At 45.3% G+C, this 17,649-nt stretch overlaps 1 protein-coding gene across 3 annotated transcripts in view; it reads right to left on the bottom strand.

The window, feature by feature from the left end:
* Positions 1-17,649, bottom strand: part of WDR37 (WD repeat domain 37) — a 223,964-nt gene that overhangs the window by 150,495 nt on the left and 55,820 nt on the right. The window lies entirely within an intron of this gene.

The raw sequence follows: 17,649 nt of genomic DNA, 5'->3' as shown, positions 1-17,649 counted from the left end.
TTACAGAGACACGTGTTTTACCCGGTACGTGTCACACGTATGCAAAAACATATGACCATAACCATGCGTGTGACTGGTACCTGATTAAACACGGACGTCTGAAATCAGCCTTATTATGTTTTTACATCTAAGGCCCGATTCATTATTACAATTTTGTCTTTTACTTTTGAGCAAATTTTATAACATTTTGTAAGCATACGCAACTTTTTGCACTAAGAATTGCAGAAAAGATTAAAAAGGTGTAATGGTGGACCGTTTTTTGGTCACAATGGGCAAAATTCCAGCTTGGATTGCATGAGTAATCGCAGATGAATAGTAGGAGGTACCTGGCATGCATCATGCTCATGAATGTAACAGGTTGTAGTTCTCAGTATCGGTCAATTTACCGAAAACCATGATGGTCATGATATATAGAGCTGAGTGACAGGGTGGATAAGTGGAGGAAAGTCATTCCCTTTAACCAGGATGTAGGAAATAGGAAAGGATATAGGCAATATAACAGAGGAAACATAGAAGAGTGACTGATGTATAAATAGGATGTGACGGCGTCATAGACAAGGACAGCAGCGTGCATCAGGAGGTCCAAGGTGACCTCTCATCTGCAAGGAATTGGAGGGAGGTGGAGGGAAAAGCAGCGGCTCCTCCTGACAAATGAAGAACCAAATATTGATTCCAACGTTACAGCTTTCCAGCAATTAGTGCACAATTATCATACGTGTCCTCCACCCAATCCATATCATAGCAAGCATCGGGGGTCAGCACAGACCATAGAGATTGGTTAGCAGGCTCGCTATATTTGGCCCCCGATGTCGGGCATCAGCACCTCCACACACCCGCCCAGGCCCGACATCGCTCTATCGACTGTAGTAGTATCCTGGATACTGATATAATTGATAGCAATGATGGAATCCGTCTGCTCCCTCACCCAACATTCTGCATCGGACGTCTCAGTGCAGCGGGAGCGAGGACGTCACCATTTCACGCCCACTGAGCTTCAGAGCGCTCACCAGAGCAGCGGGGAAAGGAGGAGAGGGGTTTATTTTTAATCTGGGGCCCATAATACTATATGGAGGGCTCTGTGGGGCCCATTATTGTGTATGGAGGGCTCTGTGGGGCCCATTATTGTGTATGGAGGGCTCTGTGGGGCCCATTATTGTGTATGGAGGGCTCTGTGGGGCCCATTATTGTGTATGGAGGGCTCTGTGGGGCCCAATATTGTGTATGGAGGGTTCTGTGGGGCCCATTATTGTGTAGGATGGGCTATATGGGGCCCATTATTGTGTAAGATGGGCTCTGTGCGGCCCATTGTGTAAGGAGGGCTATGTGGGGCCCATTATTGTGTATGGAGGGCTATGTGGGGCCCATTATTGTGTATGGAGGGCTATATGGGGCCCATTATTGTGTAAGATGGGCTCTGTGGGGCCCATTATTGTGTATGGAGGGCTATGTGAGGCCCATTATTGTGTATGGAGGGCTATGTGAGGCCCATTATTGTGTATGGAGGGCTATGTGAGGCCCATTATTGTGTATGGAGGGCTATGTGAGGCCCATTATTGTGTATGGAGGGCTATGTGGAGCCCATTATTGTGTATGGAGGGCTATGTGGGGCCCATTATTGTGTATGGAGGGCTATGTGGGGCCCATTATTGTGTATGGAGGGCTATGTGGGGCCCATTATTGTGTATGGAGGGCTATGTGGGGCTCATTATTGTGTATGGAGGGCTATGTGGGGCCCATTATTGTGTATGGAGGGCTATGTGGGGCCCATTATTGTGTATGGAGGGCTATGTGGGGCCCATTATTGTGTATGGAGGACTAGGTGGGGCACATTGTTCTGTATAGAGGACTAGGTGGGGCACATTATACTGTATGGAGGACTAGGTGGGGCACATTATACTGAATGGATGACTATGTAGGGTCTATTATTCTGTATGGAGGGCTCTGTGGCGTCTGTGACTAGGTTGGCCAGCGACTTTGTCAAAGTTTTTAATTTTGGAACTCCGTGTATTTAGTCCACTGACACTGCTCACAAGGCAGGTGTCAGCACAAGGGAAAGAAAAAAAAAAGGGCCATTCATGTCCGATATTAGCGTGTCCAATCCTTTGTTCCACAGGGAGATGAACTACTGCCAAGTACAATTTGGCGGTGGCTTATTCCTTACCCCCAACTGATAAAATACCTGAGCCAAGCATGCGCGTGTATGACAGAGGTCATCTGGTAGCTGTGGAAAGTGTTCAGGCACCATCAGGACATACGGTATAACATATGGGACTTGTGAATAAAAGCTGCATCAGAAGAAGTGGGGTCCTATTGCCCTTAACATCAGATTTCAGATCCCCCTCTTTCTAAGCTTGCGGAGCATAGCGATCTGAAGCCTGCCTGGCTGCTATATGCATACTCTGGAGACCCTATTAATATAGGTTTTGACAAAAAGGAAGAAGCGATAAAATATGCTGGCCTTACAGCCGTCTAATAGCTTGTGTATACATTACAATCACTATGAAACACATCGTGTGCTCATATACTACATTGCCCTTTAACTATCTACTTTTATAAATTTGCACATTACATAGAAACATATCTGATACTTAGTGATTGAGCAAAGCAGAGTGCTGTCAGAATCCTGACAGTGTGTGGTGTGCACGCTGTAAGGATTGAAAAGTCAGCAGTGATGATGGTGGTGGTTATGTGCTGAGCACAATCACTGCCTCCTGGCCTGACTGGGTCCTGGGAGCCAATAAGCGGTGAAACTTGGGCAAACTAAAGGAAAGGTGGCGTAATGTGGCTCATTAACCTGCTGCTAGCATCGGTAATAGTGACAAAGACATTTTTAAGCAATTAATGCGAATTGCGAAAATGTTATTTTTATTTTTTGCTGTCATGTTAGTCACAGACAAGTAAGGCGCTTCTCCGTGCTCCGCAAGACGACGTAACGAGCTGCAGCACACCGCCAGGAAACATATGGCGGCGGTGGCAGCGAGTCAGCGTGATGTAACGCAGGATTTAGTAAATGAGATTCAGATTAGGCTCAGATTATGCACGGCACACACAGAATTTACTAGAGACGGAAACAGAAATTATCCAATCAGTGCGGTGATCTGACACACGAGACAGGAGCGGTCATTGATAAAAGCCTCATCAGCCTCGGTGACATAATATCGGCCAGCTGGTACTACAAGAGGTTTATCACAGCCCGGCTCCGGCTGGAGATTGTGCACCGCTTCACGTGTAATCTCCCCGGCTGCCAGGCACCTCCGGAAAGTAATGGACAATACATCCGGGACCATTAGGAGACTATTTATATGGCGCAGGCATCGGAAAAAGAACTGGATCCTGTTAGTGAAAAGCAGAAAACCTTTTATTAGCAATGACTGTGCTTCCGGCTAAGGCGGCGTGCATGGGTCGCTGCCACGTTGCACCATAAATTTCCAAAATCACAGCACAACGCTACAATTTCACTAAAGAGAGGCAACATGTGAACAAAGGCAAAAGGGAATGGACGGTCACAAGATTGATCACCTTCACACAAACTGCAAACATGGATGTGCGACTAACAACCAATAACTGACCAGATGTGCAGGGGTACCAGAGGCAGATACATCATTGGTGCAACCAGTGCAGCTGTACATGGGACAAAGACGGTAAAGGGGCCCATTTCCACCTCCAATTGTGCATTATGATCAGCTACTGGCCTGCAAAGGGCCCATATACTGTTCTTGTCTGTGTCCGCCAGTGAGTGGTACCATTATACGGTGCAGTTTCAGGTGAATGAGCATCCAGGTACCAGATGGAGCACCCACGCCACTGCTCGATAGCGGCTCTCCATATATAGCGGGATGTTCTGAGCAGGGGACAACTCGCTATAAAACCAACTTCACCGACCAGGTACGGCTCATTACACAGCCAGACCCAGTTTCCCCTGATCTGACCCAACTGACTCGTTTAAGTCCTATGGAGCCATGTCCTCAGGTCAGGAGGCCCAGTGGTCGGGTCATTCTGATCAGAGCACAGACCATGTGGTACCGGCCTAATAAGACATATAAACCAAGTCATCCGGTTGGGACAATATCTATGACCCAGCTAACCAACAGCAAGGTATATAAGATATGTGCACCCAGATCAGCCCAAACATTAGAACCACTGAGAGGTGAGGTAAACTGAATACGGAGAGAAAATGGTACCTGTCAAGGTCGAATCTAGTACAATCCTCCGACAAGCAGGCGACAGGTGCGTGATTTTACTGGACGGATGCACCTCACGACGCAGGGAGGCTCCGGTATACGCAGCACAGTATGACTACATGCCGACGTCATCATCACTCAGTCACTGGCATAGTTCAGAAGGTGGCCATTGTGTTTATTAATGATGGCAGAACATTCCCCAGGCCAGAATTAACACTGCGTGCAGATGGCACCTCCCTACAAATAATGACAAGTCGTTGCTAAGAGTTTTAGTCCCTACGTAATCTGCACAGAGAAGACGTGTCTCCACAAGAATCAGGTCTCCTCTCGGCTGCAAGCAATGAATGCTGAGAGTTCAGCTAAAACGGACTTTATAGGGAATCTGTCATTAGGTTCAATCTGCACAAACCATAGGCCACAAGTAACAGACTGTGCAATCGCTGCTAGGTATAATTTACTCAGAAACACCACGACATTGCAAAGAAAAGATGCTTTGAAAATGTCGGATTACGTGCAGTGGAGGACATGTCCAATGTGGTCCATGGTGGTTTCTCCCCACCCTGATCCTTTTGACTTTCAGGTCGTTCCCTATGCACGTTCACAGAAAAGACCTGTACCACGGCAAAACTAACTGGGGACAACAACAGACTAGTCTTGGGCAGCAAGAGAACTTCAAGTTCCCTTTAAAACCAAAACTAGGCCTCATTAAGATGTCTGCTTTTTTTTCCTTTTGCTTGAGATGAAAAATTAAATTTCACACAAAACCCTAAAAATGGGCCAGACAAAATTGTTGGCGCCTTTCCAAAATTGTGGGAAAACAACTTTGTTTCAAGCACGTAATGCTCATTCAAACTCACCTACGGCAAGTAACATGTGTGGGCAATATAACAATCACACCAGAAACCAGTTAAAAAGGGGAGAAGTTACAATCATAAAATGGTAGAGTTGGAAGGGACCTCAAGGGCCATGGAGTCTAATCCCCTGCGAGTGCAGGCATTCCTAAATCATTCCAGCTATACAGTATGTTTACCCAGTTTCCAGTTGAAGATTTCCATTGATGGAGAGCTCACCACCTCCCGTGGTCAACTGTTCCACTCTGACTGCCCTCACTGTCAAAGTTTTTCCTAATGTCTAATCTGAATCTCCATCCTTTAAGTTTCATCCAATTGCTTCTTGTAATTTGACTCCATGAAATGTGTGACTAAGCATAGGAAACAAAGAGCAAATGAGAACTTTGTGGACTTAATCAAAATTGTTGAAAAATATCAACACTCTAGGTTAGAAGTCCATTTCCAGAGATCTTGATGTTCCTCTTTCCACGGTGTGCAACATAATCAAGAAGTTCACAACCCATGGCACTGTAGCTAATCTCCCTGGAAGTGGACTGGGCGGCAGAGAAATATTGATGAAAGGTTGCGATGCAGGATAGTCCGGATGATGGATATGCAGCCCCAATCAAGTTCCAAAGAAATTCAAGGTATCCAACAGCCTCAGGTGGCATCAGTATCTGCGCTAACTATCCATTGACATGTGAATGAAATGAAACGCTATGGCAGAAGAACCAGGAGGACCCCACTGATTATACAAACATAGAAAAGCTAGACCGAAGTTTGTCAAAATGTACATGAGTAAGCCAATTTCCTTCTGGGAAAGCGTCTTGTGGATATGTTCTTTACCAAAAACGCTCTATCATTCAACTGTTTACTGAAAACGGAATGAGGCTTACAAAGAGAATGACACACTACCTACTGTCAAATATGGTGGAGGTTCAATGATGTTTTGGGGCTGTTTTGCTGCCTCTGGCACTGGGTGCCTTGACTGTGTGCAAAACATCATGAAATCTGATTTTGGGTTGCATTGTAGTACCTAGTGTCAGAAAGCTGGCTTTACATTCTAGGCCATGGGTCTTCCAGAGGGAAAATTACCCCAAACTTTCAAGGACTACCCAGAAATGGAAGGAAACAAAGCGCAGAGAGTTCTGAAGTGGCAGCACAATGAGTCAAAAAAAGATAAAATAAAAAAAAGTTGCATTGAGAAAAAGGGAAAAAAAAAAAAAAAAAAAAAAACATTCCGGATAGAGGATTTGGCGTCTTCCAAAGCAATGAAAACGACATTTTTTTTTTTCAAGGTTAACGTCAGTTGTTTCCACTTGTAAAATATTGGCAGCATTTCCTTAGGGAGATCGAGACAGAAATAGAGCTGACTGGTGGTATGCATGGCACAGCGTGAACAGGGGTCCTGGGACTTCCTGCTGGGATAGATGGCTAGGAGGTTCTGCTGTTCTATTCACACACTTTAGGTTCCAAATTTGTTGCCCAGGAAACCGACCACTGCTGCTGTGTAGCTTGTAAGCACGGCGTTGAAAATGGCTGGGATTAGGAGTTGTGTGTTCCAGCAAACCTGTCCAGCTTCAAATCAGTGTTTACAAGCTTAATAGAAAAGAGCTTCTTAGCACTGCACATTTTTTTTAATGTCGAGCAGCGGTTGTCGGTTTCCAAGGCAACGAAGTGTAAACAAAAGAAGGCTCTTTTAAAATGTCAAAAATGTCAATTGTTTATACACTCAGACAATCACCTTTTATGAAGTGTAGACTATACTTTTAATTGTTTTTTTTTTTATGCGGTCTTTAGAGCAGCGTCATCAAAAACTCATGAGAATACCCTTAAATTAAAAAAAAAATTGGGGGGGGTGGGGGGGGGTTTGAGAAAAAAAAAATGAACTACATTGGAAAACTTATTTTTTTTTTTCTTCTAGATTTTTTTTTAAATTTATTTGAAGGAACATGTATACAATGTGAATTGGGTCATCCATTCATCTAGGCCAAAAGACAGACCTCGAAGCACGGGCCAGCCGTGGGTCTCCTGACCCGAACCCAATAGCCTCATAAGGAGACAGCGAAACAAGGGTGTGTGAATCTGTCCTAAGGCCCTTTTCCACATTTTGCTCTTCATCAGGATGTGTTCACATGACGCGTTTACAAAAACGGAGGAAGTTAACGAAGTTTTTTTTTTTTTGTTTTTTTTTGGTGGGTAATCATAAAAACACACAGCTTTTAAAGAGTTTAAACAAAATTGCATTGCAAAGCAGTGTGAATATGTTCTCTGTTTTTTCTCGGAATATCGAGAAAAAAAATTGCGATTGAATTTAGTCTACGTCACAATTTTCGGGTGACCGCAAGAAAAAAAGGAAAAAAAAAAAACATTGTCTTGTCGTCACTGCCAATATATGTGGCTTGTGGATGCAAAAGGGCATTTGGAAGGCGGGTAATCCTCATCCCTCTATGATGCTGCCCAATCACCGATCGGTAGCTTCTGGAGGCGGGAAGTGCTCACCCCTCTATGATGCTGCCCAATCCCCGCTCGGCAGCTTCTGGAGGTGGGTAGTCCTCAACCCTCCATGATGCTGCCCTATCACTGCTCGGCAGCATCCAAAACTGGTCGAACAGTGTGATCTCCTCTCGAACGTGCACGCAGGACAGACAGGACAGTGTGATCTCACAAGAACAGGGAGATCTCATGAGATCCCGCTGTTCGACCAGTTCAGATGCTGTCGAGAGGTAATTGGGCAACATCATAGAGGGGTGAGGACTTCCCACCTCCAGGAGAAAAGTCTTTTAAATGTCCTCTTGGAGCACAAGTCAGGAATTGGTACAATGCGCAACAAAATAAATTAAAAAATATATATATTGGTGTATCTCTGGAATGGAGGGTCAAAATTAACAACTTTAAACAGACGCAGATCTGGGGAGGACGAAAATTTTGGCAAGGTAGCAAACTTTTTTTGGTGATGTGACAGGTCCTCGTTATACCCGGAAAAATAAAAAACAGAAATGGCAAAGTTGTCGGCCTGAATCGGTTTTGTTTGCTTCGTCAGAAGTATTCAGGGCAATGAAAGGAATCAAAAAGGACTGTATTGATTCCATTATTCTTAAATAAACATGAACGAATATACAGAGGCTGAAACTTGGCAAAGAAGATACGGCAGACAACACGCTCAAGCCCCAAACTAAATCAGAAGCTGGCACAAGCCCCAGCAATAATACTGATTAATAGATGTGTGCAGGATAGATTATGGGCAGCTGCTCCTGCAATAACAATCCTAACTCAAGTACGGCAGAAGAACGTGCCCCTGCTGGCCTCCATACTGAAAAATGTAAGGGTATGTGCAGACCAGGGGAAGGAAGGGGGGGGGGGTCGTTTTTTAGGCAGTCAGAAATTAGGTTTTTTTTTTAGTGGAAACCTCCAGAAAGGCTCCTCGTTGGGCGAATTTTTGAAGGAGTTTTCCATTTTCTGAAGCATTGCCTGAAGCTGCTTTGAAAAGTTTTGGAAAGTTTAGGGTTTTTTGCTTTTTTTTTTTTTTTTTTTGCAGCCTTCAGATTTGATATTGCCAAGTTTAGAGCAAATTACAATCCTGAGCTACTGCAAAAGAAGTGACACGCAATTTCTGCTTAAAGCTATGTGCGCACTTACCGGATTTTGCCGCGGATTTTCCGCGGATTTGCTGCATGTTTCGCTGCAGAAAATGTTCATAACATCTCTGCAGTGATTCACCAGCAAATCCTATGGAGAAAAAAAATCCTGTGCGCACTAGGCATAATTTGACAGCTGCATGTTTTGCTGCGGAAATCCCGCAGCAAAAACAACTGCATGTCACTTCTTTTCCGCAGGTAGCTGCGGGTTTTCCCTAATCTAATGTAAAAATCACGCAGGGAACAGCTTGCGGAAAAACCGCACCAAATCCGCACCAATTCCGCACCAAATCCGCAACAAAACGCGACAATCCGCATGCGGATTTTCGTGCGGAATTTGGTGCGGATTTTTTCCGCAGGTGATAACATCTTTGTGAGCCTGCGGAATTTACGCAAGGAAATTTCATTTCCCAGTGCGCACATAGCCTTATAAATCAGGCTTTTTTCAAAATCTGAAGTGGGGAAAAAAAAAGCTTAAAAGACTGAATACATTAACAAGTAGGTTGCTTTTTTTTTTACAAAAAGAAAAGTCTCAAAACACTGATTTCTTTTTTTTTTTTTTTTTGTTTACTCGCTTTACATTTTGTTGATAGATTTTCTAAAGCATGAGCAATATAATATATGGACTGTACAAAATACAAGCATACGTATAAAAAAAGACAACCCAATAAAGACTGATGTCAGATGGCAACTATGCCTATACTTGGCTATCCATTACCACCACTGCAACCCAAAGATTTCCGGTAGAGCCACAAAATAATATCAGTGAGTTAAGGGTCTCAGTGTCAATACCTAATAGTCTTGAGAGACAAAAATACCCCCCCATATTCCTCAGCAAAAGACACCCATGGTCATCCAGGACAGATCACAATTTCCCAAAAGACAAATTGACCTTTTGCGATATGGAACTTGAGTCCTGAGAACCATCAAACTACGACCTAAAACTTGCTGGCGGTCCAGCCAGAACAGCATCGGTAGCCAACAGCACCAACTCCTTGGAATTGCTGGCGGTCCAGCCAAAGTAATCGAGGCAGCCAAAAGCACTATCACCTCAGACTTGCTGGCGGCCCAGCCAGAACAGCATCAGCACTATCCCCTCGGACAGGCTAGATGCTCAGCCAGAACACCACCGGCAGCCAACAGCACTATATCCTAGGACTAGCTGGCGGCCCAGCCAGAACAAGACCGGCAGCCAACAGCACTATATCCTAGGACTAGCTGGCGGCCCAGCCAGAACAAGACCGGCAGCCAACAGCACTATATCCTAGGACTAGCTGGCGGCCGAGCCAGAACAAGACCGGCAGCCAACAGCACTATATCCTAGGACTAGCTGGCGGCCCAGCCAGAACAAGACCGGCAGCCAACAGCACTGTATCCTAGGACTAGCTGGCGGCCCAGCCAGAACAAGACCGTCAGCCAACAGCACTATATCCTAGGACTAGCTGGCGGCTCAGCCAGAACAAGACCGGCAGCCAACAGCACTATATCCTAGGACTAGCTGGCGGCCCAGCCAGAACAAGACCGGCAGCCAACAGCACTATATCCTAGGACTAGCTCGCGGCCCAGCCAGAACAAGACTGGCAGCCAACAGCACTATCTCCTCAGACAAGTTGGTGGTCCAGCCAGAACAACCACAGCAAGCAACATAGAGTGATGAGGAACCACCCAACTAATATAAAAACAGCGGAAAACTCAGACACCAGCAGCAAATGTTTTATTCTTTAGTCTTCAACACTCATCTACAGTTCTGATACAGTAACCAATTTACTTGTTTACCCAGGAGAAGAGATTTAGAAATTGTGAATATATCTTTTATTTTGTTTTAATCTCCCATACTATCATCGCCATCTATCAATCTTCATTGTTAACCCATTCAGCAATACAATAATACATTTCATCAATGTACTTTATTTTTATTTTTTAAATAAACCCAATTATTCACCATTAATTATATGCGGAAATATTTGTTAATGTGGTGTGCAGCCCATCTGTCGGGTACTAACACATTGCTGGGCTCTTCCTATATGGCTGCAGTCTGTTTCCCAGGCGCTCTTGGCTCTGATAACTCACTGACATGTTGTACTAATCCGATTGTAGACCCCCGACAGGGTTTAACTTGATCCTCTATTATCACCTGCCGTTCTACACTTGTTTTCTTCAAAGTGAGCTCTGAACAAAATGAAAATGAAGAAATCTTCATCTACGCGGGATTTCAACCAGGCAAAACACTTACCTAGATGAACGTGTGGTCACATCGGGACACGTCCAAGCAGTGTGACTAAGGCTGTGTGCACACGATGCGTTTTTTACCGCGGAAACGCTGCGTTTTGAACCGCAGCGTTTCAGTGGCAAATTGCATGCGTTCAGCTTTCCCAGCAAAGTGTATGGGAAAGCTGAAAAATCAGTGCACATGCTGCGTTTCTTTCCGCAGCGTTTTGGATGCCAAAAATCGGTGCGGAAAGAAAAGCAGCATGTCACTTCTTTTGTGCGTTGTGGCTGCGTTCTCTCCCCCATTGAAATCAATGATGTGGGGTCAGAACGCAGCCACAACGCATGGACCTGCTTTTTTGTTGCGGTCCGCGGCCTTTGTCGGCACGCCAGAACGCAGGCATTTACCTGGAAGTGAGGTCAAGAGGCTTCCTGTTGACCTCACTTCCTGGCAAAGCCCCCGGTGTCGCCAAAGTGCCCGCCCCGATCCCCGAGTCCCCGACCCCCCTCCCGAAAATCCAACATGGCCGCGCGCACAGTAGCGCACCGGCCGCCCTGCTCCTATGATTTCTGTCGGATGTGCCTTGAGACATGCGACAGAAAAATGCCCCCCAGGCCCTGCCCGGTCACCCCAATTCCCCCCGGTGTCATACATACCTGTCCGGTCGCAGCGCTGATCCCCCGCGGCCCCCTCCTCCTTCACAGCAGACGCCGGCCGGTCACATGAGCAGAGCAGCTGACAGCCAGCACAGTGTTCAGTGTGAGCTGTGCTGGCTGCTCGCACTCTGCAGCTGTGACCCGGGGAGAGTGGGTGCAGATTTTTGCACCCACTCTCCTCAAATGGAGGGTCTGCCCTCCTAGAAAATGGGGGATACGTTTCCTGAACGTGCCCCCATATTCTAGAAGGTCCAGAGGCGACGTGGGACATCCATATGGATTTCTGCGGACCCATTTTTTTTTATTAAATTGGAGAACAAGGGAATGATTTGGGGAGTGTTTTTTCTAATAAAACATTTTTTGTTGTCTTTTTTTGCTTTTGTTTACTGTCAATTAGTTATGTCGGGTATCTGATAGACGCCGTGACATCACTAATTGCTGGGCTTGATGCCAGGTGACATTACACATCTGGTATCAACCCCATTTATTACCCCGTTAGCCAACGCACCAGGGCGCGGGATGAGTTGGGGCGAAGCGCCAGGATTGGCGCATCTAATGGATGCGCCACTTCTGGGGCGGCTGCGGCCTGCTATTTTTAGGCTGGGAAGAGTCCAATAACCATGGCTCTTCCCACCCTGAGAATAACAGACCCCAGCTGTCAGCTTCACCTTGGCTGGTGATCTAATTTGGGGGGACCCCACGTTATTTTTTTTTTTATTCTTTATTTATAAATAAAAAAAAAAACGGGGAGCCCTCCAAATTGATCACCAGCCAAGATGAAGCTGCCAGCTGTGGTTTGCAGGCTACAGCTGTCTGCTTTACCCTGACTGGCTATCAAAAATAGGGGGGACCCCACGCCATTTTTTTCATTTTTTTTTTTTTTTTTTTTATTGGATAAATACTAAGCTAGGCACCCTTTAGTGCCACATGAAAGGTACTAAAGGTGCCAGCTTAGAATATGCAGGCGGGGGTAGGACGTTCTATATATTTGACATCCCTTCATCCATTGACGCTTTTTAGGCTGTGTGTCCACAATCAGGGTTTGCAGCGTTATGGGCGCTGAGTGTTTTCCCTGCGTCCATAACGCTGCGTTGTGCAGTAGAAGCACAGTGGAAGGATTTTTGGAGATCCCATGCCCACTGTGCTTCTTTTCTCCGCAGCATAAACTGACCGGTAGCGTGGCTTCCCGAGCCTCAGCATGTCAATTTATGCTGCGGAGACGAGAGTGTTCTCTGCAGGTAGCATAGAGCTCCACAGCAGCCTGAACCCAAATCGTGGGCATGGGCAGCTGCAGGAAGGCTGGCACTGTGTACTATACGCCATGTCGCTGGATCATGGCCACATAGCCTTAGGCCCCTTTCACACGTCAGTGATTCTGGTACGTTTGTGCTTTTTTTTAAACGTACCAGGATCACTGACATACGCAGACCCATTATAATGAATGGGTCTGCTCACACGTCAGTGATTTTTCACTGCACGTGTCTCCATGCGGCGTACCCGCGGGTGCGTGATTGCCGCACGGAGACATGTCCATTTTTTTCTGGCATCACTGATGTCCCACGGACCACGCAGTGGTGTGATCCGTGAAACACGTGCCAGAAAAAAACGTGCTTTTAAAATAAAAAAACATTTTAACTCACCCGGCGTCCAGCGATGTCCTCTGCAGCCCGTCCTCCCTGTTCCTTCTGTGCCGGCTCATTATTGTCGCGCATATTCATGATGCACGACACAGCCGACCCGGAAGCAGCTGCTGCGGGGGTCAGCGGCGGCCGGATGCTGCACCGCGGGAGCGATCAGCACCATGGAGAGCGGGTGCAGGTGAGTTAATCTCTAAGTGCAATCACGGGCCAAGGAGAACGGAGCCCGGATTGCACTTAGACAACCCACGTGTGCCGTGATTCACGGCACACGGAGGAACATGTGCGTGTTTTACACGCCAGTGAAAAACGTCAGTGTTTTTCACTGACATGTGAAGCGGGCCTAAAAGTGAGAATATTGTTGCTACAGCAACATTTTGGGTGAAGTAGCTGTGGATTCAAAATGCTTAATATACTCCTGAATAAAATCCTTGATGGGTGCAGATTCCAAAATGGGGTCACTTGTGGGGGTTTTCTGACGTATAGGTACCTAAGGGGCTTGGTGCGCGAAGTTTATTTCAACTTTTCCAAAATTCAAATGGTGCTCCTTCCATTCCAAGCCCTCCCATTTATCCAAACAGAATGTGGAGAAGGAAATGACATCACAGGTTTTTTTTTCCAAAGGTCTGTGTTCAACCAACTTTATTATCACTGACAAGTCTTAAAAAACGCACCTAAAAAAACGCATGAAAAACGCATGAAAAACGCATGAAAAACGCATGAAAAACGCATGCGTTTTCAATGCGTTGTTTCTCAAAAAGCATTGTTTACAATTCTCCCCTCTGCCAGAGGGTGCGTTTTTTTTCCGCGCGGAAAAAAAAGCAACGTGTGCACATACCCTAAGACGGATCACGCTTGGGTCAGAGGTTTTCTGGTTCAATGCAGGTTCTGTCGTTTGGAAGAAAATCCAATGCCCATTTCAGTCCAGAAATGTGGACAGTCCTCTATTGGCCGCTTATATCATTTGCAGCTCTGGTTTCTAGCAGGTATATAAATCAGCCCACAGCTGTGTGATAAACAGACCGCAGTAGTAGAACCGGTCGTGCTGAAGAGCCCAAGGACTTTGCATGGCATCGTCTCACAACATACTACTTTCTCAAATGTCTGCCTCACTAAAGATATCAAAGTTAACTGCGTGTGCTGCTTTATTGCACATTAATAAAAATTGTGTCCCATGTTTTGTCTATTAAAAACGAATGGCTTATCTACAGCCATGGCCAAAAGTGTTGGCACCCTTGAAATTCTTCAAGAAAATGACGTACGGTATTTCTCCCAAAAAAATATTGCTATTACACATGTTTTGTTCTTCTTCTGCAAACTGCTCCAGGTCTCCCATGTTTGAAGGAGTCTTCTCCCAACAACATAAAAATATCTCCAAAAGGTGTTCAATAGGATTTACACCCAGACTCATTACTGCCACTTCAAATCTTTCCAACATTTTGTTTACCTCCATTTTTTTATGCTTCTTGAAGTATGTTTTTTTTAGTCATTATCCTGCTGGATAACACATGACCTAGGACACAAACTCAGTTTACTGACACAGGGCACTACATTGCAACCCAAAATCTTTTGGTAACAATTAGATTGCATGATGCCTTGTCAAGGCACCCAGAGCAAGGTCAGCAAAAACAGCCCCAAATCATCTTTGAGCCTCCACCATATTTGACTGTAGGTGCTGTGTTCTTCTCCTTGTAGGCATCATTCAGTTTTCGGTAAACCATAGAATGACGTGTTTTACCAAAAAGCTCCATCTTGGTCTCATCCTTCTACAAGGTGCTTTCCCAGAAGGATTTTAGCTTACTCATGTACATTTTGGCCAACTACATTATTTCTCTATGGCAGCAGTGGGGTCTTCCTGGGTCTCCTGTCATAGCGTTTAATTTCATTCAAATGTGGATGGATAGTTTGCGCTGATGCCTCCTGAGCCTGCAGGAAAACTTGAATTACTTTGGAATGTGATGGAGGCTGCTTATCCACCATCCAGACTATCCTGCATTGCAACCCTTTAATTTTACAATGCCTTTTACATCCAGGAAATTAGCTACAGTTCCATGGGATGTAAACGTCTTGATTATGTTGCGCAACGTGGACAAAGGAACATCAACATCTCTGACTATGGACCAAAATTGTTGAACAACTCCTTTCTCAAGGTTACAAGTCCTCAGACAGTTCTCTATGCTTAGTGTGGCCTGTTTTGGGGGTTTGTGTGAAATTATATAATATGCCTTTTTCCCCCCCTCTCTTTTTGTTCTTCCTATACACAAAAGGAAATGAACGTGTATAACAAAACATATGTATCTGCAATAATTTTCTGGAACAAAGTTCAAGGGTGCCAACACTTATCGCGGTTACTATGCATGGCATCAGTTTTTAATTGAGATTGTAATGTGTAATGAGATGTAATAAGATGGCAGTCAGGTGGGATCGCGGTCACTCAGATGAACTAAACATGTAAGAGTACAGGGGAGTCCAAAGGAATAGTATTTGACTTACAGCTTGAAGCCAAGTCATAAAAAAAATAAATAAAAAGTGTGTCCAAACTAAGCCAATCACCTTGAAGAGAACATGTAGTTTATTAGGCCATTGTTGAATTTGCTGATTAGATTAGATTAGATATTAGATTGCCAGTCACATCTGTGGTCTTCCGGAGGTGGCCAATTTCCATGTGTATGCACTTGCAAGTTTTTTGCTATACAGCTTGCAAGTGTCATTTTGAAGCTCTGCTATAATCACTGCCTGGCACTTTGACAGTCTAGTCTGCACACACATACACTGCAAATCAGCAGTCAATGTGTTTGAGTGATAACTGTGTAGTGAGCGTCACCGCTCCATGCAGCGTTGATGACTGGAACCGAGCGGCTAAAGGGAGGACGGAAGGTAACTTTCTCCCTGTAGCTGCTCTTCCAGTAAGGTAGCCAGCAAGGATTTTAACACTATTTACTATCAGATACCCAATAACTGCAGGTAAATAGCATTTTTGGAGGTAGAATAGGTTCTCTTTAAAGGCTAGGTTCTCATTTCACATAATTGGTGCAGCTTTTAAGCGCAGATGTCTAAATGGAAACATGCAGGATTTCTACATCTAAAATCCAGCCATGTTTTCTGCACTTAGGGGTACTTTGCACACTACGATATCGCAGGTGCGATGTCGGTGGGGTCAAATCGAAAGTGCCGCACATCCGTCGTCGCTGTCGATATCGTAGTGTGTAAATCCTTTATGATACGATTAACGAGCGCAAAAGCGTCGTAATTGTATCATCGGTGTAGTGTCCGACATTTCTATAATGTAGCTGCAGCGACGGTACGATGTTGTTCCTCGTTCCCCTGCGGCAGCACACATCGCTGTGTGAGAAGCTGCAGGAGCAAGGAACATCTACCTGCGTCACCGCGGCTCACGCCAATAATGCGGAAGGACGGAGGTGGGCGGGATGTTGACGTCCCGCTCATCTCTGCCCCTCCGCTTCTATTGGTCGCCTGCCGTGTGACGTCGCTGTGACGCCGCACGACCCGCCCCCTTAGTAAGGAGGCGGTTCGCCGGCCACAGCGACGTCACAGGGCAGGTGAGTACATGTGAAGCTGCCGTAGCGATAATGTTCGCTACGGCAGCAATCACAAGATATCGCTGCTGCAACGGTGACGGGGACTATCACGCTCGGCATCGCTAGCATCGGCTTGCGATGTCGTAGTGTGCAAAGTACCCCTTACTCACGCGTTTCCTTGGGAGTATTTTGGTACATTCCCATAATGCCAGATAGCGGTTTAACCAGGGTATGGTCACAAGTTGAATTTGCACTGCAGATTTTGTTAATTTATCCAAAAACAACCACATTCAGATGAATGGAACAGATTTTAAGTTGTAGAAATTTCAGCAACAAAATGTGGAAAAGGAAATTCCCCCATAGGATCCCTATCAATATGAATGGATGAAGTCCGCACCAAAAAGGTCAGTTTCCACATCAAAACTTGACATGTTATAAGTCTTAATAAAAAAATGCAACATAAACCAATTTCTCAGTGGATTACAGTGCATGGGGAGAAGATTGAATGGAGCGCATTCCCATATTTTACACTAAATCTGCACCAAATCTCCAATATGTGAGCCCAGCCTATATGGCACCATCCCAGGCAACTCATGAGTCACACTGGCCAGTGAATAAGCTCTATGTAATGGCCTCCATTCTTTAGATACAGGAATTTAGTTACTAAAAAGGAAAAAGTTCCAATGAACAGAAAAAAATAAAAATAGAGACTTCAGAATGTGAGTGACAGGGACTTGGTACAAACAGGACGCGGCTGCGAGTGCACGGCTGGAGGGGGAACGTGGCCAAATGGATCAATGTACATTTCTTACATCTGCAAAGTAAAATATACATGGGGTCACTATGTCTCATGTCTTCTCTGCTTTTATCAAAAATACTCTATTTTGCCATTTCGGTGTGTTCGGGACCAGTGATTCTTCCATTGTAAGCAGCGCTATGGGAGTCGTCATCCAGATTCA

Source organism: Anomaloglossus baeobatrachus, chromosome 6, assembly GCF_048569485.1.
Source record: "Anomaloglossus baeobatrachus isolate aAnoBae1 chromosome 6, aAnoBae1.hap1, whole genome shotgun sequence".
Taxonomy (NCBI): Eukaryota; Metazoa; Chordata; class Amphibia; order Anura; family Aromobatidae; genus Anomaloglossus; species Anomaloglossus baeobatrachus.
Note: the sequence above shows the minus strand (reverse complement) of the source record. Positions and strands in the feature narration are given on the sequence as shown.